This window comes from Microtus oregoni, unplaced genomic scaffold (genome assembly GCF_018167655.1).
Source record: "Microtus oregoni isolate MIOR12 unplaced genomic scaffold, Mior012 000038F_ref0000394, whole genome shotgun sequence".
NCBI lineage: Eukaryota > Metazoa > Chordata > Mammalia > Rodentia > Cricetidae > Microtus > Microtus oregoni.
The window spans coordinates 5,706,017-5,732,600 of NW_024543097.1; the positions used below are offsets into that span (position 1 = coordinate 5,706,017).

General features: G+C 37.3%; 1 protein-coding gene across 2 annotated transcripts in view; it reads right to left on the bottom strand.

Annotated features, from left to right (window-relative positions):
* Positions 1–26,584, bottom strand: part of Erbb4 (erb-b2 receptor tyrosine kinase 4) — a 1,049,748-nt gene that overhangs the window by 708,199 nt on the left and 314,965 nt on the right. The window lies entirely within an intron of this gene.

The window sequence follows — 26,584 nt, forward strand, 5'->3', positions numbered from 1 at the left end:
AAAGTATACAAGATGACATGTTTCAACACATTCCACAACTGTGAAAATAGAGCAGGCTGGGAGACGTCTCTAGTCCCCCACACAGTAAGAACTACAGAAGACAGACACTTATGTGATTGGGGTTTTGTTGGAGCTCTCCTATCTGATCATCAGGTAGGTTCCTAATTATCATTTCTTCAAATAAGAAAGACTTTTAAATTACTTTTTTTAAACTCTAGAACATCTTAAAATACAGTACATATACTACACTTGGTAGTTTCATTTGCTACCAGTGATTGCTTTAAAAAAAGTACTGAACATGGCAAATTTCATTTTGCTTTTTGTTCGGATTTCCTAGAATGTCCACTGGCAAAAGAAGAAGAGAGAGGGAGGAGGAAAGGGAGGGAGGGAGGGAGGGAGGGAGGGAGGGAGGGAGGGAGGGAGGAGGGAGGGAGGGAGGGAGGGAGAAAGAAAAGAAAAGAGCGTCAAAATATTTGGAGATTCCAAACCATTAGCACTAATATTAAGAACCTTAGGTTCTTAAGGATTTTAGACCAAATAAAATATAGGAGTAAAAAAGCTGCTGTGGGTATTTGTTGTCTATTTGCTTGTAATCTTTCTCTACCTTTCTCCTAAGAGTTTTATAGTCACACACTGCCATGTAGGACAGAGTAAATAAACTATAGATCAGCTTATTTCTTCCTCTCCTTCTCCAGATTTAGACTTTTCGGGCCCTTGTACATTAATGCATGAATTACTATTTACTACTATTAATATCAGCAATTATTAATTACTGTTATTAATGAAAAGTGTGAAGAGATTTGTTTCTGATTATCACATACTGATCAAAGGTCTATGCTTTTCACCACGTCTTCCTGTCTCTAATTAAAGATAGAGTGCACTTCTTTACATACCTAATAACCGTTTCTCCTTGGGATACTATGATCTTCCCAGGGCAATGTTCCCAGAAGCAGAAGCAGCAGCTTTTAACGCAGATCTTCAGAGGTATCTCATGTTCTATAAGTCCCCATATTTCAATACTCTTCTCCAACTCCTTCCAAGTCTCAGTAAGAATGAAAGACTCAAAGGGAGGGGAGCTCCATTATGTGGAACCATGCCAGATAAAACTAAGGCAATTCCCAGATACAATGTTAACAATAAAATCATTGTTTTAATCTACTGAATATTGACAATGTTTGTTTCACAACATTGCACAAAATGTATTAGCAGACAAGAGCCTTGTAAAATTCTCAGCTTCATTTAATTGTTTTCTAGAAGTTTATCTCGGAAATTCTAAACATAAATTTTGACAAAAATTCCAGATTCTCACACATTTTAAACCCACACTGGCTTTCATTATGCAAAAGTCCTCCCAAAAAGAGGAAGCAAATGCTTCTCACTACGAGTAGGACCACAAACCTGAGAATGGATGAGTGGAGAAACAGGAGAGCAAGATGTGGTGCTGGGGTGATAATCAACATGCACGGAACATGTAAGTGAAGCTGCCAAATAACAAAATTAACCAAAAATAAAACACACATCATCACAAATAAATAAAATCAATATCAGACTGACAATGAAACAAAAGCCTCCGAACTTAAAAGCTTAAGAACAACAAAAGTCATTCTTTGAAGGGTTCAGGGCCAATGGTGAAGTAAGATAAGCAGGCACTCTCTGAGACAAAATATAATAACTTCTATAAAAAGGAAAACAGAGTGTGTAATAATCAATAGAGCTACCATATTTATCATATGGCTATTTCACCAGAATTTATGTACACAAATGTCAATAAACGTCATAGAGCCTTCATATTTTTTACTGTATATATTATTGTGGCACAAATTGTTTCATGAACAAGTCTTCTCACATTGTTTCATATGAAAACTTAACAAGGCAATGAAAACACATATTTATGTACACTTTTTATTTATAAAGAAAATAAGTCAATATGACTTTGAAAGTAATAACATTAGATAATGTTTATTGAACTCTTATGATCCCCAGCTCTCTACTGAACACTTTACAGAGAATATTTCATTTAGCTGGCACAACTAAAAGTGGGAGTCTTAGAGAAACCCAGGGACTTGTATTCTTAGCAGCCTCTACCACTACCTGGGTGAATACATACAAGAGCCCAATGTCTCCTTACAATGATACAGGCAAATAAGAAAGATGACATGATCAGTTCTTCACAAAAGCATACATCTATTATCTTTATTTGTATTTGTGCAAAATAAAACATATGCAATCTTATGTTAATCAAATAATACTGGGAGAGAGAAAGAGTGGGGAAAAAACAGCCCTAAATCTGAGTGATTTTGCGTGGGCCTTACTCCACTGTAGATGTCAGAGAAGCCTTCTGGATTCCAGACAACTGTAAAAAAGAAATTGAAACCAGGAGCTGAACCCAGATCCTCTGCGAAAGCCGAGAGGCTCCAAATTGCTGAGCCATGTCTCCAGCAACTGGGGTTTAATATCTTTCATTAAGTATATGATAATAACGTACAATCAAATGTAAGATGCATATTTTCTATCTCTTCTTTATTATTCTCATATAATCTATTGGTTAAAATCTCATCATATTCTGAAATATATAGCATATAATTATAAGAATTTCAATAAAATTAAGATAAACTATATATCTGAAGGTAGAAGGAACACTGAAAATTGCCTCCCTATGATTGGGATAAAGGAAGGTTGGATAGGGGAGCAGGGAAGCACATATCTTAATTAAGGGAGCCATCTTAGGGTTGGCAAGAGACTTGGACCTAGAGGGGCTCCCAGGTGCCCAGAGTGATGTCCCCAGTTAGTTTCTGGGGCAGCTGAGGATAGGGAATCTGAAATGACCCGATCCTATAGCCATACTGATGAATATCTTGCATATCACCATAGAACCCTCATCTGGCGATGGATGGAGATAGAGACAGAGACCCACATTGGAGCACTGGACTGAGCTCCCAAGGTCCCAATGAGGAGCAGAAGGAAGGAGAACATGAGCAAAGAAGTCAGGACCACAAGGGGTGCACCCACCCACGGAGACAGTGGGGCTGATCTATTGGGAGCTCACCAAGGCCAGCTGGACTGTGACTGAAAAAGCATGGGATAAAACCGGACTCTCTGAACATGGCGGACAATGAGGGCTGCTGAGAAGCCAAGGACAATGGCACTGGGTCTTGATCCTACTTCATGTTCTGGTTTTGTGGGAGCCTAGCCAGTTTGGAGCTTCACCTTCCTAGACCAGGATGGAGGGGGGGGGATTTGGTCTTTTCACAGGGCAGGGAACCCTGACTGCTCTTCAGACTGGAGAGGGAGGGGGAGAGTAGTGGGGGGAGAGGGAGGGGAGTGGGAAGAGGGGGAGGGAAATGGGAGGCTGGGAGGAGGTGGAATTTTTTTTCTTCAATAAAAAAATTAAAAAATTAAAAACAGAAAAAAAGGAGAGCATAACAAAGGATTAGAAAGTGGGGGGATGGTATTTTGAATTCTATCCCAATAAAGTAGTAAAGATTTCAAAATGGTAACTAGTAACATCATTTAAGAGTTTAGTTACAGGTAAAAAGTATTTTAAAACATCATTGCTTGTTACACAAGAGCAACCTGGGAACCTGAAATGACCCTATCCTTGAGCAATACTGACAAATATCTTGCATATCATCATAGAACCTTCATCTGGTGATGGATGGAGATAGAGACAGAGACCCACACTGGAGCACTGGACTGAGCTCCCAAAGTCCCAATGAGGAGCAGAAGGAGGGAGAACATGAGCAAAGAAGTCGGGACCACGAGGGATGCACCCACCCACTGAGACAGTGGAGCTGATCTATTGAGAGCTCTCCAAGACCAGCTGGACTGTGACTGAAAAAGCATGGGATAAAACTGGACTCTCTGAACATGGCGAACTATGAGGGCTGATGAGACGCAAAGGACAATGGCACGGGGGTTTGATCCTACGTAATGTGATGGCTTTGTGGGAGCCCAGCCAGTTTGGATGTTCACCTTCCTAGATATGGACTGAGGTGGGAGGTCCTAGGTCTTACCACAGGGCAGAAAACCCTGACTGCTCTTTGGACTGGAGAGGGAGGGGGAAAGGAGTGGGGGGAGGGGGAGAAGGGTGGGAGGAGGGGGCGTAGGGGGGGATGAAAATAAAAAATTCATTAGAAAAAAAATAAAAAGAAAAAGAAAAAAAAGAAAAAAAAGAGTTTAGTTACAGGTAAAAAGTATTTTAAAACATCATTGCTTGTTACACAAGAGCAACCTATTGCTTAGAAAATTAAACACGTGTGCTTTCCCCAATTCAAAAACTAGAAGAGGATTGCTATAGGGCATAATTCTTCAGTACTGATTTTTTTAAACCCCAAGACTACTGATGGGTGTTATGGTTTGAAAATGTTACCAAAACTTCAGGGATGGAAAGCTCAGCTCCTCTCTTGGCAATGTTGAGAGGTGGAGCCTTTAAGAAAACATCAGATCATGAAGGCTTCGACTTTATGAGTGAATTAACTCTTTAATGTGGAAGAAGTTAGGTATCCAGAATTTATGTCACTGATTAAGGATGCGTTCACCATACACATTCTCTCTTTCACACTTGCAGTTCACTCCTCTTTCTCTTTTTCCACATTCCACCATGGGATGATACACCGAGAGCCTTCATTAGATGCAAGACAACATAGCCTTGTACAACTTGGATACTTCCTAGGAATTATCCTTAAGCTCTTTATTAAGCAGATTAAAGCGCTCTCTCTCTCTCTCTCTCTCTCTCTCTCTCTCTCTCTCTCTCTGTGTGTGTGTGTGTGTGTGTGTGTATGTGGTAATCATCATAGCAACTGAAAATTGCTAAAAAATAGATGAATGAAATTGAATTCTCTCAGCCCTAGCAATTCTACCAAGAGTATTCACCTATCTAAACACTAAGCTAAATAGAGAATAACTTGGAAATAGACAGGGAAGGAAATGATTCATAAGGCTTAAATGGGAGATACATTTTTAGAAGCTGAACTGCAAACTGTGACCATGCCAGCCTTGCTTGAACGTATGAGGAAATCATTAGTTTTAGAGACGAATTAGGAAAACGTTGGTTATTATTCACAAGTTCTTTGTGCACATGTGAGTCTCTGTGTGAGTGAGTGTGTGTGTGTGTGTTGTTTTGTGTTTTGTGGTATGTCCTCTGGGGTAAAATACATCAATAATAAAAATACGTCTACATAATATTCCTAGAAACATAACTGACTTAAAGTTATGCTTCATGGTATTGAATATGTTATGAATTTAAAAGCTGATGTGGTAAAACATCACAGAGCTGCGTCGAGGAGAGTTGCCTTTGAGTGGCACTTAGTGTGCATTTACGCCTGGCAAAGGGTCCTTCCATGCTGCCTGTGTCCTCCTGCTCCACGCAGTGAAGGTCAGTGAATCTAATTTGACAATAATGAGCTTACACTGCAATGAGTTATAATACTGAGGCCCCAGCTCTTTTAAAAAAGGTAGCAGTCAAATCAAAAAAGGCTGCTCAATGAAACCAGGGATTCCCAGGAGAACCGTGCAGAGTCAGAGACCAGGATTCGCTTAGTTTTCTTTCCTAATCATGAGGACAGCAGAGCTATGAACATATTCAGTATGCATTTAAACAAAACCCAGACTGATAGGAATGCATTAATTAATAACAATTATCTTCTGCAGTATCATGATTCAAGCAAGGTCTGTGAGCATGAAGGAGAAACTTGACACTTGTGCCTCTTTGTGGACAGAGAGATTTTCAGCAAAGCTAATGGAAACTCGGCGGATGAACGGTGCCGCAATTCAAATGTACTGTAAAATTACTGAAATGATTTCAATGCCAGAGGACTATATTGCATTGCATTTATGATTATTACCCCCAAGTTATGCCTTGGTAATATTTTGTAAAGCATCTAAAAATTTGTCTTAAAAACATTCCATTCTTCAGAGAAGTTGTCGATGCAACAAACAGTTCATGGTATCTATTATAATTATTCCATGTAATAAATTCTAAACACATTTAAAACATCCTATCTATAATGCAGATACAATTTACTTGGCAATATAGTAGTATTTATTCTTATATTAATAGAAAATATATAGACGTTGGAACGCTCACATGGGAGTAGTGACCCACTCAAAGATACATCTACCCCAAATATCTTTACAAATCTTGTTCTATATCTCAGGAATTATTTCGAAAAATCGATTCTGGAACATGATTTATAAGAATCATATTGGATTTATGTTTAAACCATGTGTTTTTGGCCCCACCTTGGAACTCCTGAGTCAGTATCTTCTAGGACAGTGCCCATAAATCCACATTTAATAAACCCTCCAGATAATTTTTTCACACCAAAACTTGAGATGCCTTTCCCTATACCAGTGGTTCTTAAGCTGAAAGACAAAGAATTCAGGGATCCATGAAGCTATGAATGAAAGCAAAATGAACCTTTTCTATATGCTAATCAAAATTTACCTATCCATTTAATTCTGGATGTATTTTAACTCACCATAGATTTAATATTTCAATGAGTCAATTTCCATCAAAACTGCAGATAGTTTCCCATTATATTACGCGTGTGGGTCTCAAAATATTATTAATAATTTCCTATTATTTGAAAAGGATACTCATTAAACTCTATGTTACAGTTTTTAATTTAACAAATTAGAAAATGATCATATATAGTCACAACAGAAAAAATAATATTTTGACTGATTTATTTCAGTATAATTGGATTCCTTCCTAATCATATGCATTTTATCTAATGCATTTTAGAAATGCTTCTAAATGAAGCCCACAGGCTTTACTAGTCTAGTGTAAGAGTCCAACACAAACACACACACACACACACACACACATAAATGTCAAGAACCCTTGTTCTAAGTCCACTGAGACGACTTAGTTGGTAAAAGCAGTTTTCCAGAACCCACACTGGAAGAAGACAAGCAACCTCCAATATCTTTCCTCTGACTGCTACAGATGCACCATGGCATGTGTGTTCCTGAAGTCACATACATTAAATGATAAAGTGTTTTTAATGGCACATTTAGTCTGTGTCTCCTGGCCCTGATTTTAGCAAAAGAAGAATAAAAGGATGGAGAGAGCTAAAGACAGGCTGTGTCTAGGAATCAAACAACACTTAGTGTCTCCTTTGAATGCACATGGATATGGGAGTAGAAAGGAAAGGATTTTAAAATGTAGGTATGCTGGCCAGACGAGGAAAAATATGCAAGCGATGGAAAGAAGCACCTGCCAGTCATGCGTGACTCATTGGACGCGTTTGTCAGCAGGGGAGCTGAATTTGATCAGCTCTGCCCTGATTAGTGTCACCACAGTCAAGTGTAATTTCTGTCTAAATAGAAGTGGTGAATAGGAAAATAGTTTAGCCCATCCCTCCAAATTGTCTCAGTCAGCATGGACATCAGAATCAGTCAGCCTGAGGCAAATGTACACATCACCAACCAAGCCTATAATTGTATTCAGTACTCAAATATTTCAGGGTGCAGAATATTACTCTCAACACCAGACCAAAGGAAAAATATTAGTGTTGATTGTGTAGCTTATCTAATTGCAAAAACAGAAATTGTGTATCTTCGACTGTCTTTTGTGGGTGAAACTGGGGAAGTGCCAGGCTTTTGTTAATAGGGTTCTTTCCTCACTCTACCTTCTGTCTTCTACTTGGGTGACTTAGCCCATCACTGCTCAAGATAGAGAACCAGAGACTTCTCTTACATCCATAGTCAGATAGATCACTAAGTTTTATGTGTCTCACCCTAATGTAAGAAATAACCCACTTCCTCTAAGCCCATTGCTACTATCACAATATACAGCAGTCAGTACAACAGGAGACGACTCCTAATAGGGCTTCTGCACTTTAATCCCACATTTTCTACCATTTATAAGAATAAAAATTTAAACACAAGTCTCGATGTTATTCCCTAACCATTGCCCACCCCGAAAATCTCTGAAACCTGAATACTCTTAGCCCATGTGTCGTAACAGTCTATCATAATCTTAATTCCTTAACATTTCAATGCCTAACCTCAGTATTTCCACTTCATACCATAGACTTCAAATCTGTTGCCTTTTTCCTGGCTTTCTGGGCCTTGAACTACACCAGTGGGACTACATCACCCTGTTCTTTGTATACCTGATACATTCCGCCAAACTGTCAGACAGAGGTTTACTCCATGGGATTGAGCAATGGTTGTGGCTATGAGAATTAGTAATTGGTGGCCCTGAATGAAATCGTTCTGCTTTCTATTTGTCTCATTAATCCCTCTTAACTCATGGGCAACCTGATAACCTTTCCTCTACTCGTAAAACAAAAAAGGCCAAGATGAAGTAAACTATCCAAAATTGCGTGGGTAGCTAATGACAGCGATGACAATGGATGTTAACGATCTGATCCAGAGAGTGTAGACAGAATATAATGGGCACACCAATCATGAACTATTTCATCAACACCATGTCTTTGAGATCTGTATGAAATGTTCTTATTACATTCTTGGCCAGACATCACAGTCTCTTCTTTCCAGTCATAAACACCAGCACTGACTGAAGTTCTGGCTCTAGCATCCATCCTCTGCACAGACTACACGGACTCACAGAAAGAGTCAGCTCGTGGACCTCCTTACATTTCATCCAGTGTTACTCTTTACTTCATCAAATAATCCTACCTTGACCACTGTTGTCGTTAGTAAGACATACAGTAGGATCTGTGATGGGGAAGGTAATTCATTGGGTCAATCAGATCCACAGGTCAATAAATAATTGTAATATTGAATGAAGTGGGGAGAAAGACCTTAGCTTAGCAATTATATAATGGTAAGAATAAGAAATGATTGGCATAAAACTGATAATGCAAGAATGACATAGAGAAGACACAATAGACTATGAAGAGTGAGCTGGGATCGATATCAGGGGTGTAAAAGAGGCCAAGACAACAATCTCCGTTTGACCCAATAATGATATGAATAATATACCTAATATTGATTAATATTGAGTGATTATCTGAATTGTGAGGAAGACATAACATGTTAAGGAGCAGGAAAGAAGACCTCATGATGGAAAGTTTGCAATCTAATATATTTAGCCTCATTTGTTATTGTTTTTCATTTCTTCTTTTTTTTATTTCACAAAATGAAGTATCTAGTCTCTGGTGACTCTCTTAGGTAAATGAGATCTGTTTGCAACCTCATACACAGACACACATTCCACAGTCAGACAGGTAAGAAATAATGTTACTGACTCAAGTGGCTGTTTCTTTGTACAGGTCACCTTTTAGGCCTTGCATTGCTCATCAAGGAATGAAGTGAGGAAATAAACGTCTATCTTCACAGTCCCTCACTCAGGATGACAGCTTAAAACATATCTATCATGTTCTTAGAAACTTCTCCCTATAGGGGATATGGCTTAATTCTACATTTGAATTAGTGACTGCCATTTAGCATACGATATAAGAGACACAATAAGACCTTAATTATGAGTTATAGTATAAAACAGCCTGAGGAATAAGGCTCCCATTCTGGGTTCCCTCTTCACCACACTTTAATTCTACTCTGAATAAAGTTAGCATCTAATTCATAAGAATTCCAGTAGCCTTATAGATGTCCAAATAGTGAGGCCAAAAGAAGGGGAGGCCTATTAACCAATGCCAGTCAGTGTGTAAGTGCATTTTCCAGCCCTGGTCACAACTTGCTATGATAAAAACCCAGCCAATGTGTTTACTGAGAAAACACAAAACACTCACTTTGCCAAGTCACTTTTAGACTCTGACCCACATATCTGTTGGATAATGTTTGCTATATTAACACACTAAACCTTTGTATAATTTTTATGCAAAACTGGAAAATGCAGACATACATGCTATATATTTTAAAATTCTGTGGCATCTTAAGTTTTTATATCTGTGTTCTTGATGATGATATTTTCCTCTGGTGATAAGCTGGAAAATTAATTGTTTCTATTCATTTACTCTTTAACTAAAAATATGAAGGTTAGAAACAGGCTTTACATTTGTGCAATGTAGACTTACAAATGTTTTGCTCATATATTTAAAAGGATTATAGTTAATATTTTATCAATGAATGGAACTCACAGAAATGGCATCCAGAGTTGTATAATGCAGACCCCATGCTGTGGAATTTGCTGCTTTTCCAATTTGTGTATGACAGGCTAGCTACAATTACATAAATGAATTGTTTTCTATCATCCTCCCTGGTGCATTAATAAAGTCGCATGATTAAAGAAAGGACCACAATTGCTTGAAGAAGGAAAAACAACAGTTTAAATAAGGAGATGAAATTAAAATCATTTTATTAGCAGTAATTTCCAATCTAGCAATTGATGAAGCTGCTCTCAAACACTGCTTATGTCCATATGCAAGAATACTGTACACAGGCAAATTTACCCCTCCAATTGTAACAAATGACCCTTGGCTTTGTAAAATTACCCTATTAACTGTGAAAATGGAAAGTTTGCTAACCAGTGAGAAAGTTCCTTGTTTCAGACACCCCCTACCCAGGGTTCTCTAAGACAAATCCAAAGACGATGTTCTCCTGCTCATTTCTTCCCTAACCTCTAACCATCTTTTGCTCCAGATGGGTGATAACTTCTAATTCATATGATCCAAAGAACAGTCAACATCATGTCAAACATAAGGAGCCTTTTATGAGTTTAAGGATCCTACTTGTGCTAAGTCCTTGTTTCACAGTTTTGTATGATGAGAGGCACTCTCTAAGAAAGAAGTTAATCCACATGAATATGCACACATGTGGGCATGCACACACACACACACACACACACACACTCAGATGCACATGCACACAGACGGGCACTAAATGCCAACCTGTAATCAGTGGGTGGACTACCATACCACTCTTTTAGTGACTTACCTCTGGGTAAAGCAGTAGATTCTATGCACTTAATCCTACATAGCCAAATAAAACTTTCTTTAAGAAAAGAAAAAAAAAACAAAACAAAACAGTATTTGTCAACATAATAAAGCTTTTAAAATGTGTGAATGTATGTAAGACAACAATTTTCTTTTCTCTCTGGCAAGCTATACCCATACTTTTATTACATTGTACCATGTAGTGCTTACATTTTAGCATTCTACATTTTCATCTTGAGGTGAGGGGGGTGTACAGAGCTGAGTTCTGAATCCCACGCCTGGAAGTGGAGATGAAGCATTCCCGTCCCTTAGATAGCAGGAGACCCTGGTCACAGAATCTCTAATAAAGATTCTCACCTTTTTCCAATGGCTGCTTAAGACTTCCTGATACCCAAAGACCTCTACTTAAGTGAACACCTATTAGATACCAGTAAGAGATGAACTCCAGCTAAAGTAAATCGGGAGGAGAAATAGCTGACTTTGAAAGTAGCATTTCTGTGTTTTGAATTTGAAAATTTAAACTCGAAAGTAGTGCCACAATTTTTGAGAGGTACTACAAATATTAATGAAATGGAGCAAAAACAAAATTAAAAATAGGAAATATGTACATTATGGAAAGAGCAGTAATATGTTCACTATCCAATGATATTAATGATTTCTTATATCCAGAAGCTTGTAATCCTAGAGGCTTAACATTTAAAGATTGAAAACTGTTTAAAACATGAACGAAAATAACAATAACAACAACTCAAAATTCTTTCATCTTTATTGGCTGTGCAATTAAGATCAGATCAAGGCATATCTAATACCCTTCATCATTTATGTTCATATTCGCCATGTACAAAGAAAGCGTTCATTGTCTGATTTCATTTATGGATACTATTACACATATGGTTTTAACATATCATAATTATCTTTACTAGAAATCGTTGGCACACCCATCTGCCTACACTTTCAATTAGCTTTGCATTTAGACAGAAATAGACACCTGAGGAAATGAAATTACCAGGATTATTTATCAGTACTCATTATACTCTTCTTCACCGTTAAGATTCAACGTTTATAGTAATACAAAATGTAGAAAAATCAGGTAGCTTTGTCAGTAAAACACTAGTTGGGCTACCAAGAGGATCTAGATTAAATGCCTTGGATTCACATTAAAAAAACTAGGTATGCAGACATAAACCACATGCCTATGGAAATCTGACTTTTTATAAACATACCATAAATATATACTGGCAAAAAGACAGCATCTTCAATATATATCGGTGGTCAAACTGTGGGACTGAAAGTGGAAGAATCTGAACAGATCCATACTCATCCACATACAGAAAACTCAACTTCAAATGGATCAAAGACCTCAAGATAAAACCAGATACACTGAACCTGACAGAAGAGAAAGTGGGGTATAGCACTGAACTCAGAAGCAAGAAAAGACTGTCTGATGAGAAAACCATCAGCATGGTCACTGAGATCAAGAATAAATGGAACGCCATGAAACTAATATATATCTGTATAGCAAAGGACACTGTGATTCAGACAAAGCAACAGCCTACAGAATGAGAACAGATTTTTATCAATTACACATCTGATAGAGAACTATTATCCAAAATACATAAAGAACTTAGAAAAACTAGGCATAAGTTTAAAAATGGAGTACAGATATAAACACAGAATTCTTAAAAAGAAACTCAAATGAGCTGAGAAACACTTAAAGAAATGTTCAATATCTATAAGGTAAATGCAAATCAAAACTACTTTGAGATTTGATCGTATGTTTGTCTAATGATGAAATCAACAAAACAAGCGGCAGCTCATGCTGATGAGCGTGTGGCATGAAGGGAACACTTTGTTTCCAGTGAGAGTGTAAACTTTTACAGCCACTTTGTAAATCAGTGTGGAGCTCCCAGGAAGATGGGAATCAATCTTCCTTAGGATTCAGCTACACCACTTTGAGTTTGTATTCAAAGGATCCTTCATCCTACCATTGGGACACTTGCTCAACCATGTTCATTGCTCTCTATTCACAATAACCAGAAACTTGGAACAACCTAGATGCCTCTCAACAGAAAGTGGAGATATATAAATAAAATGTGGCAAATTTACACAATAGTATATTATTTGGACTTAAAAAAAGGAGTCAAGAAAATCTCTGACAATAATCAAGCTATGTTCAGTAGAACTACAGAGGTTATGTATGGAGTAAGTGACTGGGGTCATACGGAGCTTCCTAGGAAAGTAAAATAGAATAAGTAGATATGGATGGGTGGGCTAAGATAGAGCAGAAGCAGGAAGAGGAGAACGATGGAGGGAATACAGGCAGAGACACCTAAATTTAAGCTCCATTTATGGGTATTATGAAAAACTAATACATGGAAGCTTCCCAAAATATATACATATAGGAAAGTGATCTAAATAACATAACCAAATAATGGGGAAGATAGAGCCCAGGCAGTCATCTCTTTTCACCAAATACAGCTTCCAGTATGATCTTATGTCGAATTTAAATGTGTTTTATTTCTAAAGGGATCTCATGGGAACTCCCAAACAACACAGTCTGTTGTTAAGACTATAGGTTTCTGTCCATAAACTGATGGCAAATCCTTGTTGTTGAGGACAAGACCTACTCAACTCATTTAACATGAAAAGCTGACCTGGTACCTACACAGATCCTTCAACCCTATATGCTAACAGTGTCATTAGACAGGAAGTTATTCTACATGTTATCAAAGGCAAAGGTAAACACCAGTCAATTGTTGTATCAATTAAGCCCAGTACCAACAATACTGACGTAAAAACTATAAATTATTCACAACTCTTATGCCAGCTGTTAACATAAGAATTCTTATACCTAATAAAATACAAAATTGTATTATGTATTTGGAAAATAACCTGAGAAATCTGTGGAAAAGCAAAAGTTATATCGTGTGCCATAATAGTGATATTTTATTTGTTCAAGGCAGGATCTTACTGTGTGTCCTAGACTGTCTACATAACCTGGTTGGTCACAAATTTATGATAGTCCTGCTTCCCCAGCCTGCCAAGTGGTAGGACTACATATGTGAGAGACCATACTTGGATACAGATTTCGTTAGAACCTAAAAGTAGGATTTTGCAAATATTTGTGGGGAAATTCAACTGTTTTTACAGATAGTTGTTATATACAAAAAAGCACGCTAATTATTTTTACAGATAGTTATTAAAAATTAAAAAATGTACATACTACATATAGAAGCTGACAGCATAACCACCCTGTGGTATGCTTAAGTGGAAGATTATTTTTTTTATTGTTGATAGGAGAGAGAATGGCCAGAAGAATGTGGTACAGTTGAGAGCAGAGAGAGGAAGAGGAACATGAAAGAAAAACATGCACAGCAGTTTGTGTATGCGCAGTGCTATCTGTGTAAGAGAGGAGAAGGCCAGGGGATAGAGCAGAGAGCAAACATAGTGAGAGAAGCAGGCGCAGAGCTGAGATGGAAAGGCAGACAGACACAGACACAGAGGGAGAGAGAGAGAGATAAGGAGAGAACATAGAGAGAATAGCCGGGTTATGAGGAGAAGGAGTAGCATGGGGAGGGAAGCCCATGAGCTGGAGAGAGTTTAGGGTGGGGAAGAGGTGAGAGATGTGGGCTTGGACTTCGGAATATGTGAGGAGCACCTGTGATACCGAGGGAGCCTGGAAGCCAACACAAACTTTGACATGCTAATATAATACTACAGGTAGCTCTATGTTCCTTTTGCCAGAGCTGGAAGTTGCTGGGAACCATTTTCATAAGTTCCTGAGGAATACTGGCTTTTATCTAACCACAAGAAGTCTGCCTATACCCCAGGTTGAGCTCATTTGTGGATACATGGACTGCCTTTGTGAGTTTGTGGAATTGAAGTTTCCTTTGAACCTCACATTAATATTGAGAGTACACTATGCAACAGAAATATAATGCCACTTTGACAAAAAATGTTAATGCAAAATGCAGATGGTAGATACGTATTTCCATTTGTCCCATTTTTAAGTTCCACATTTCTGTGGTAGAGTAAATAAAACTGCAGTTTACTTTTGGATTTGGGTGAATGGTGCATTTAATTACTTTGAAATTCAAACACAAAGGTTTTATAGTAACAAGCAGACAGTAGCTCTTTGCTGGTTTTACCAGCTTCTCAAAAGGTTTCTCTTTTGTTTCTTTGTGGCATGTGAGGGCGGGGAGGCCAAACATTCACTTCCATCAGCATTCTGCAAACTTACAAACTAGGCAACAATTCTGCTTGTCTCACTCTGTAGGAATCTGAAAGCTAGAGAATCCTTTATAAAAAGAAAAGTACTAAGATCAACTTTCAAGCATGCATTTGTCTCTTTCCCCGTCACCACATTTAACTCCAGTGTTTTAAGACAAGCAGGTAGCTCAAAATACGGTGCATGCACCCATCATTCACATTAGCCTTCTTTCCCTTCACTCCCCCAACAATCCCAGGACTGCATTTCACAGGTTTCTTTCTTTTCATAAAATATTAAAATCAAAAGGATCAGTGACATAAAAGAAAGACACATGAAAAGGAGGGAAAAGCCTAGCACTGTTTTCCATTTAGACAATTCTTCACTGCTATGAAGCCTAAAGCCCTTTGTTAGTATTCAAACACTGCTTCAACTGCACTCTCAGACACAGGGATCAAGTTCTGTTTCGGAAGGTTCCAATGCCCAGTGCATGAACCATAAAGAAATGAAGACTCTAAGTTTAAAGTGAGGAGGCACATGAAAACAGCGCCGTATTCAGCACCCAGCCTGTGGGCCCTGGGCTCTCTTCTGGAAGCTGTAACACCGCCATGCGTTGTTGCTTTCCTACGGTTTGTAGCTCTGCAACCCTGCATGAAGATCATGCTTTCAGTCAAGCGCCTTTATTACATCACAAACTGGATATTATTATATAAAATAGCTGGATATACAATAAATATCAGATATTTCCCAGGAGTAAAATCTGGACTGACGTGGAGAGGTTTTCTGTTCAATATAATTAGCCACTAGCCATGTGTGAATTTAGCATCTGTATAGTTGAGTTGCTATATTCCGCTAAGTCTATACTTTACTACAGGTTTATTCTAATACATAAACCTGATGAAGTATATAGAAGAATACATACAAATACATTTCACTTTTCATATTTTATGTATATTAAGTGACAGTATATTGCACAATTAATTTTTCACTGAAATAACCAAACATTTTAAATTAGTATGGCTCATCTATGTATTTAAATTGCGAGTGTAAAGATCTTATATTTGACAAACATTACATTAAATTTACATATACTGATTCATTAGCATTGATATATTGTAAAACCAGAAAAAAAGAGGGAAGAAGTATAATACAATAAAATATAACTCACAAAATGTCAAAAAGCTTGGCTAACATACATATTTATCCATATTTTAGGACATTTTTTAGCATTGTTTCTTGACTTGTTAGCATTGTTTCTTATTTCTTGTAGCTCCTGCTTTTGAGTTTCTATCTTCCAAGTAGCTGTGGCATGGAGGTTTCTTGCTCATTTGAAATATGTATAACCACCGTTTCTACCATGTTGGACAACTGGAAAACTGGTTACAAAGCAGGTTTTCTATTCATTAAAAATCTCTTGTAGTTACAATATTTAGTAATTTATAAATAACTTGATCATTTACAATAATTTATACAATCTGCATTCAATTTGTTTGTGACTGAGTACTTTAAATTCTATAAACATCTCTTGGATCTACTTTTAAGAAAGTGTTGCCCTTAAGTACTAACTAGCTTGACTGTTTGGAGATTTTGTCTGAGTCCACATTTTCAGTGGATCCAGAACCCAAAGGAAATATCAGGAGCACCCTAAAGTGTTGCTGAGGAGCTATGGCAGGTCAGATGAATTATGGATTATATCCACTACTCCCCATCTGTCTCTCTTGTCATTGCTTTTATTCTTCATTCAGTTTTTCTTCCTTATGTCACTAATCAATGAATTTTTACTTGATCAGCTACAAGAAAGAGAAAAGTCAAATGAATCATGTTAATTGAAGGCTATTTTTTCTTTATTTAAAACGTTAATATTTTGTCAATCATGGGCTTAAAAATTATCAATGTCATTTTTAAACACTTTGCAATAAACTGTATTTATTTTTATGACTTCATTTTTGGCACCACCATAAATTCTATCTCAGTGATAAATGTGTCATTTACTTCACCTCATCTTGGGCCTGAAGATAATGAAAAGCCCTGAGGTTGGCAGGGAGGGTAAATCTTTTCATGTGCCCCACAGGACAAAGAGTGACTGCTCCAAGAAATCAGCCCATTGTCACTCCTACGGCCATTAAGATGTTTCATAGCTTCTGAGAAAGCTGTTTTTCGTTCCATTTCCCTGATAAAATGGCAGAGAATTGGCTGCATAGCCATCAAATCCTTCCATCCTTCCTGAATCGTCATTCTATCAACATGAACATCAGATTGAATGCACAACAAGCCTGCTTCCCCTATCCAAGGGGAAAGTCAGTGAAGAGAAATAGTAAAAGGAAAATTTCTAGTCTGAAAAATAAAAGCAAAATAAAAATAAATAAATAAATCATACCAACCCTGGACTATATATTTTGCACTACTTAGTAGTAAAAATACATATTGTTTGGGGCTTAAACCTCTATAGCAGGGACCTTCTGTTTCATTGAACCGAATGCGACTCAGCTGCCACACAAAATCACCAATAATTTTAAGACGGTTTTCTAAAAGCACTACATTTTCTTATTTAATATTATATTACGTTTCTGAGAGTTCGAGAGATGGCTAAGAATTTGGCCTCAGGCTACATTCCCAGCACACAAATCTAGATGCTTACAGATGTCTACAACTCTAGCTTCAGGGATTTGATGTTCTCATCTGACCTCCACAGGGAAAAAATCAGGTATCAAGTGAAATGGATACACAGAATGGATACATACACACAAACATAATAAAATTTAAATCTTTAACTCTATTTGTAAAATAGTATCTACTTTATAAACAATATATATTTAATACAAAATATGTTCTCAACATTCTGAGCTATCACTTATTTTTATTTTTAAGAGAAGACACACCACCCCTGCTCTTTGGTATCCTGCACATCAGATGGGACCACTGTTTAAAATTAATTTTAAGCTATATTATAATTCAACAATATAGAAAATCTTGAAGACATTCCTCTTATCACTACAGTACTCCATTATGATACCCAACATTTCTGGTTAAAAAATTGTCTATTAACTATGCCAGCACAGAGCATATAATAATGTAAGATTCATTTGATATTTTTCATGTGTAAACACTTGCACAAAGACATTCTCAGTTTTCTTTTAATTCCTACTGCTTGAAAATCTTGATGGAAATCAAGTTGTAAAGTTTACTTCTACTTAAAAAGCAGCCAGTTAGTCTGTTTACATTTTTTATAAATAAAATCTTTCATTTCAGCATTCTCAAAAATCTTGAGGAATGTAGTGGAATAATTCTATGGTTGACTCTTTCAAGAGAAAGTGGGAAAAATAAACACCCACTATCTTCCTCTTTAGAGATTTAAATGAGTTTAGTACACAGAATGTTTTAGGAAATGGGTGCCAATTTGTTTTCATTACAATTGTTCTTTTTCTATGGCATTTCTTCTTTTTCTAAGAAGTTTGTTGATACACACAGGGCACTGTTAGCCATGCATGAATGCATTACATTCAACAGTCTGTCTTTAATGGAAGGCCCCATGCTAAGGGCAGTGGAAAATGGAAGACATATATTTCATAATTCCAGATTCTTGAGAATGTTGTAGGAAAAAAATAGATATGTACACAAAATAGGAAGCAAACACTATGGGGGACAATAAATAAATTTGGATGAAATCAGAAAAAAAACAACTTTAACATGCTTATCCTAGAATAACAACTATGGAAATTAGGATTGAAATAAAGGACAAAAAAGAAAAAAATCTGTTTTATGATAATAGAACCATGGATATTGAATGGAGTCTTTGTGATAGTAGCAAGAGTTAAGGCTAGAGATCTTGCAGAGCAACCAAGTTGCTAGAGTAAGTGTGTGTGTAAGACAGAATAAGTTTTATATGTCTCTACTTCAGATACACTTCAAATTTATAAACAGCAAAAATCTACAAAATTAAAATTATGAAATATTAAATGATGGTTTATATGTGAAAAACAAATGATGTCAATAACCTTACTCCTGACTGTAAAGAAAACTTGCTAGTGTCTGCAAGAGTGTAATTAAAATATAATATATTTTATCATTAAAAGTTATTTATCAGTTTTCTATAGGTATATGGTGTATTTTGAATTCTCTGATCTACCACCATCTGCCCCCAACACAATTTATCTTCCCACATACAAATAAGTCTCTTTCAATTGCAGGATCGTGTTTTGGTCTGTGACACACTGAACCTGTTTAATCAGGTCTTTTCATGATCATTATTTTGTTTATTATTATTATTTATGTGAGCCCAGTGAGTTTACTAATACCTACATGCACAACTGAATACAAGGGCTCCCGATCCCCCAGCATCAATCAGTGACAACTAGGAAGATTTACAACCACTGGAGTTCACTGTCCGTTAAAGAATGAATGTTGATAAGCCTGCTCTGTTGCTGGTGCAGAGCAGACACCCGCAGCTCCTGTGAGTTAGTGATCATGGTGAGTATGCCATGCCTTCAAGATAGTGTTTCACGGCACTTTCCCATATGATCTGTCCTTTACTCTCTGTTGTTCTTCATCTGAGGTTCTCTTTATCTAGACCTTATAGAAGGACACAAAACTAGCAGAGGCCAGGATAAATGAACCTTGAAAATGAGTACAACAAAAATAACTGTTACTGAAAATCAGAATGGATAACAAGTGAAGGTACCCAAATGGGACAGAAGGGCCAAAGCTGGAGGAAAACTGAAGTGAGTTACTGCAAAGAAACACACTTCAATTTTAGCTAAGTCAGGCCCAAATACTAGAAACTACCTTAATCTAAAACTGGCTACCATGTGACAGAGAATGCTTTGTTATATAATAAGCACACACTCACATGTGTAGAAATGTGATCATATTTTATTGCCGGGAAATGCATCCATAAACCACTTGACCTATAGGAAATTGCTGGCTTTATCTTGACTGACAGAGGCAAATCATAAGAGGCTGAGAGTTTCTCCAGTGGGAAGAAGAGAACTGGGCAATGGACGATGGAGCGAACAATGCCCTATGCACACGAACTTCTCCGTTTGAAATCTCTTCCAGGGAGCAGAGGAGATAAAAGAGAAGGACTACAAAGTACAGAGCCAGTATAGTGAAGGTTAAATACGAGCTCCCACAGCCATGATTTATCCCCTGAAAGAGCTGAGAAGCTTCCAAAGGACTTCATACATCACAGAAGCTGAGGAGGTGAGTCTGCTGGATAAACACACCTCAGGGCTGCTACTGTTCCCATTAACTGTCTGTCTCAGTAAAGGTCTACTTCTAGACAGATCCCTGCTGTAACTGAACTGATAGAAAACCGCAGGGGCAGCTAGAAATTAGTAGGAGATGTATGTCAGGAAGACTCACTAGAAATTTTTCAGGGAAAGGAGAAAAAAAAAAAGATTTATAAGATTTGACTATTAAAGCCTGACATCTGTGAATTTTCATACCGTCCACATTTACCATTTAGCTCTGTGTCTTCTGTTAACTTTGGCAGATGTTCACTGCTAATTGCCGGCAGCTGCTAATTTCTATAATGAGACTGTATGACGAATGTTTTGAATATTTTCCTTAAATTTCTCTTGCAAGCAAAAGTTAACCTGACTGGCATGTGGAAGTAGAAATAAATAGATAAATGACTGCTATTTCAGAACAGAGTTAGTCTTTCACAAGGACCTCAGTATATTCTCTGTTTAAAAAAAAGACATATTTAAAATTTTATTGTATGTAGGAAACTTATGTATCATGAGTGACTTGTTTTTTTTCAGAGGAGCCACGCTACCAGTAGCATTGTTGGTTACCTAGGGTCAAAGATTAGGTTTGTGAGCATATTTTTATTTATTAATTTTCCTTTGCCCAAGACCTATTTTGCACTCTCTGGCCATGCTTTCCTGTAATCTATTCCAAATACTGTCTTTTCATTGTGAGACAGTCTCTCTATGTAGACCTTGCTGTCCTGAAACTCTTCATGTAGAGCAGGCTGGTCATTAACCCAAATAGATTTGCCTGTATCTGCCTTCTGAGTGGATTAAAGTGTTGTGCCAATACATATCCAAATGATTCTTTAAATGTAGCTTTGATTATACAGAACAGCAGTTAGATGAGTAAGGAAAGAAAAAAATAGATACCGTATTGTAGGAAAAAGAGTATGAATAAGTTGTTTCCATTTGAATTATTTCTGTGACTTTCTCAATACATTACATTCATCATTGTGTGTGTGTGTGTATGTGTGTGTGTGCACATGCGCACAAATTTTGGGCTGGTCCTGTGCTCTCATCAAAGTATTAAACTCCAGTGGTCATGTTTGGGGGCAAGTGTTGCATCTTGCTGGCTCTGCTTTTCCAAAACTTTAAATCAATCAAATTTATTCAGAAAGTCTCTAACATCTTTCAAGCTTTTCACTCTGACTTAATATTTCAGCAGTTACTATTCATCCACTAAATGGCACTTTTTCAAGCATTTATATATGATGAAATATAATAATGACACACACACATATATATACATTAATATATTCAATAAATATTAAAGTCCTTAGTCCATAAAGACCACAACATAGTTGGTGTTGTAAGATCCAACTTCTCATAGGCAAAACAATTCAGTGGGGATGTAGAAGATACAGAATATGGCTGGCTAAACCCACACCTACTGCTAGATTTTCTCGCAAATGATTTGGCAGTAACTGGAGAAAAATCCAACCATGAAATAAGTGAGAACATACAAATGGTAATATTTAGAAAGTGGAACCGAATGAGAAAGTTCAGATTCCATGTTGGAATGTTTGCACCCACTTTAGGAATGCCATGCCAGAGATGGAACAACAGCTTCAAAGGAGAGAACATCAGAACACCTCCACCCTCCTCTCACATAACTCACCGGGTAGGCGAATGGAGAGAGTGGAATGATAAAAGGAGTAAACTTTTGTGGCAGCCATAACGGCAGAGAAGGGTAAAGAGACATTGTTGAAGTCCAGTAACACAGGACACTTAAGACATACATACTATTTAGGTACCCGAGATATTCTCTCTTCTTGGCATGTATTGCAGCACCAGCAAAAATCCATTGTGAAAAGACACATAGATGTAGACTTACAGGCAATCAATACGAGCTGAGAGATGGAGATACAGTTTTCGCCAGGAACAATCTGCCTGATAGATTTTCTAGTCCCGAGTGGCTATCCCTAAATAGATATACATACACACAAAACTAAATTGACTCAGTGGGTTGAAAAAAATACCCTGGTTGATTAGATCACTAGGAATCTCTGGAGGCAAAGGTCTTTCCCCAGCTACCTCCACGTAGTCCTGAATAAATATCAGAAGACGACTTTGAGTCTCAGTTGCACAATACCTATAGCAAGAGGGGAAACACTAAAACAAAAACAGTACAAAATTCCATATTACAGAAATCTTGTCTGAGTCATACACTGGAGTAAGACTATCTGTCACCCTGGAACAAAGATAAGGGGTGCAAATAACTGAAGTTGCTGGTGCATGAGACATACTGGTGAACAGATGGCTGAGAATCTTCCTATGTTTCCTATACCTTCCATCAACCACACCCCCTCTAATTGTGCAGCTCAAGCAGAGAGGAAACACAATGACGCACAGGTTCTGCTCTAATGGGAAGAACCAACCGAGGCAGGGAGAGAGAGAAACACAGGTATGTATTCCAGGGTCCATGCTGCAGTCGGGTGAGTCCTGGCAAACACAGTCTGCCCCTGCACTCAGGAGACTGAATGGATAGAGACAGACACTACCTATTGCATACTTTTGCTTTCTTTTATTTTTAAGAAGATTTCATTCTCTGCTGTCCCTTACCGTTCACACACACACACACACATGTACATCGCTTTGCTAGGTACTCTAAACGGCACAGTTTTTCTGGTCTGGATGTTTTGACATTTCTTAGGTTATTCTATTACAGATATTTACTCCTCTCTCATTTCATTATTCTTTAGACTAAGCTGCCCTGTATTCTCCATTCTTTAGTATATATCTTCTACTCGTTTTTCTCTTTTATTTTCTCTGTTGCTTTAATATTAATTTCTAGCTGCACTAAGTTCATTTTCTTTCTCTCTTCACCTTTGTAAATTAGCATATTAATCTATGCCTTGTTATCATGGTCTTTTCTGCACAAAAGTTGTGGAGCTGAAGGAGAACTTGGATGCTGTTACTGTGTTTTCTAGATAGCATATCTCTCCACTTTGGTTGTTGCTAAAGTTATCATTCTTCTGTCAGTGTGGGCTGCAATGTATTTGGTATACTTATCTTGCAGACCGAATTCATTCATAGGGAAGCCTGGATGAAGGGCAACATAACTCTATTATAATTTAATCCCACTAGGGCACTTCAAATGTTTTAAACAAAGAATACAGTGATTTTTTTTTAAAAAAAATAGTCAGTGACAATAACAGATGTGAAAATTCCATTGCATGATAAACCAAGCTGAGAAGACCAATTCTATGCTAATGTATTTTGGTGAGAGTGACTGAAATTAACACTCTGAAAAAAAATATAAGAATTTGAATAAAGTCAAAGTGGGCATAGATAAACCACTGAATAAAAGAGAATACAAAATATAGTAGAACGAATATTAATGGTCTCAATTTTCTGACCCAAAGGCACAGCCTTGCAGACTGGAGTACAAAACAACTATCTGCTGCTTGAAAAGATGAACCTCACTGCTGAAAGGAAACACTACATTCGGTGAATGATGAAAAGGGTCATACCACACAACTGAAGCTAGAAAGCAAACGAGTCTTAACAACGTCTGCCAAAGTAGACTCTAAGACAGAATTAGTCAAAATAGATTCATAGAAAAAATGGTGTCTTCATTTTCCTGAAGTGCCAATCCACACAAAGGATATAGCAATGTTAAGTATATTAGCATTGAATATCAGTGCTCTTGATTTCATGGACAAAGCACTATTAAATTCAAAAGCCCAGAGTGACCCCAATATACCAAAAGTTAGTGACTTCTATATTACACTCTCATCAATAGACATGATATCTAGAAAAAAAGACAAAAATCAACAAACCATCAGAAGAAAATGCATCATACACTAGTTGGATTTAACAGGCCCAGCAGAATATTCCACTCCAACGCGACCACATTACTTTTCTTGGTGTTGGGACAAAATGCCTGTCAAAGAAATTTAAGGCAGGGAGAGTTTATTTTGGCTCGCAGCTCATAGGTATAGTTTGATGACGTTTTTTGAATAATCTTCCTCACTCTCTGTCCAACATTTAATCTTCCTTACCTCCTTCAGGATAGTCTAATATTATTCTATGTTTTATTGTCGATTGGATTAATTCCCAAGTCTACAGCTCTAACCCTACTCTCTACACGCATATTTCCACCCCAGTTTCAACTTCTTTTGCATCTAGTCTATTTTGCTCATTTCATCTATCGTGTGATTTGATTCTCATGCACACTGAGGATGCCTTCAGCTGCTCCTGTGATCCATCCTCCCAAGCTCTTCACTAGCATGGCTATTTCTTACCTTGTTCAGCATTTCTCAGTTCTACTACCAAAGGACCTTTCAGTGATTCGTTTTCTATCCTGGCCATTGTCTCTGTAACTTCATGTCTGGTTACCTTGGCTCACCCATTTCTGGGACCATCTATTCTTTTATTTTACTATTTCAGGTTTCTTCCTATAAAATGAATCAGGTTTTTGGTGAGGAGGGTGTGCCTACTTTCTGTTTCATCGTTTTTCTCTGTGGAGACAACAGGACAAAAGTTGAGCCTTTGTGTCTTTCTAGCAGTGGGTGAAGTGACTGACTGCCGAGGAGTTTGATGTAAGGCTAACCTCTTCTCTCCAGTATTCTAATCTTCTGAACCATTTACAGCTTCCACACCCACTCAGTTTACTTCTATTAATAACAGCAAAACAGAGCTCTCATTTGATAGTGAAACTACATTAATTATGGAATAAAATATTCCAGCAATAGCTCGTTTACAAAGTGAGCCCAGTACAAGCTTAAGACTCTATACTAAGTGAACATCCATGCAGTTGATTCTGCACTTGGATGTAGGAAAATAGTGTAACAAATGTGATTCCAACAAATGTGAATCTCAACATCACTCTGTTGCAAATCTTTAAATTGGTGTAGTTGATGGAGTATATGCTAAAAATTACCCAGCAATATTGCAGTCTTTCACAATTTGGTCCAAATCTAATTTCTTGTGTTTATTTCTTTCTGATCTTCTCAAGTCACTGTACACTATAGTAGTATTTAATAGAAACTGTGAGAAATCCACAAAAAATATTTTGAAAAAGGCAGAGTCAACTTGAGGTCATCATTATATGGCTGTCTGCGTACATATTTTGCATTTGGTAATTATTTGCCATAATTGACAATTGTATTTACTGTCTATAGTGTTCTTACTCTTTATTCAAATTTTAGTGAAAACGCCACACAATGTATTAAATGATGCCTGATACCAGAGACAAGAGTATCCATGTATTTTCTTTTTACTCTAGGACCAGTGTCCTTTCTCTTTTATTTAATTGTATCACCGCAGTTATGACAGGGCCTGATGAGTGCATGAAGCACTTACTTCATTCAGCCATAGAGGAAACCAGCACATAGTCTAGACCAATAGGATATCAAGGGGCTTAGTTGTTTTTGTCTATCCATGACATTTGTCTCTGTCCCACGCTTTGCCCCAGCACTCACCCCTCTGTCTTATCTCTCATCTTCCCTTTCTTAATCTCCTCTGCTCCTCTCTTTATGTGTGTATCTCTCTGTGTGTGATTTGAGAGAGTGGTTATAGTCAAAGAGGAGACTGATTTCTTATTTCTACAAGTTAGATTTTCTATTTTATACAGACTAAAAACTGAAATAATTTTCAGAATATCTGAGGCCACGAATAGATAACTTCAGTACTTCGTTCAGTATATCACCTTCACTAGCTGGCTCTTCACTAAGCGGATTATTCGTATTTTTAGAAAGAAGGAATTAATACAGAGAAATGATATCATGTATTTACTTTTATTAATTTTCCAAGAATTAGTCATATTTTGCAGGATCTGTAATAAAATTTTCATAAGATTTACAAGTACATACTGGCAAAATCTCAAAGAATCTCAGCTCACAGTAAACATGCAGCCACGTCTCTTCATGAAAGCTTTCTCTGGCAGTTGCAGGGTTCCTATGATTGTCTAAAAGTAATTCTCAAGTCTTCTGTCAGAAACTAAGCACCAGGCAGGTCAGGTAGTGACTAAGGATGTATAGGAGCAAAGACAAACTGGAAGTCAGGAAACAAGCCCACCTATCACTCCTTTTTGATATTATAGCACTATCTTTAAACAGCAAGGCAAACTGCTTTTGTTTTCTTAAGAACATTTCATTTCCCAACTTAAATATGTGTTAGTTTCCACTGATTCTCAGCGTACCAGGACCTCAGCTCTGTAAATGGTATGTTCCTGATTACACCCCTAACCTTCTACTGACTATTTCCTTGAATCCCATTTTATAAAATGCAACCATCTCTAATGAATGACATCTCAA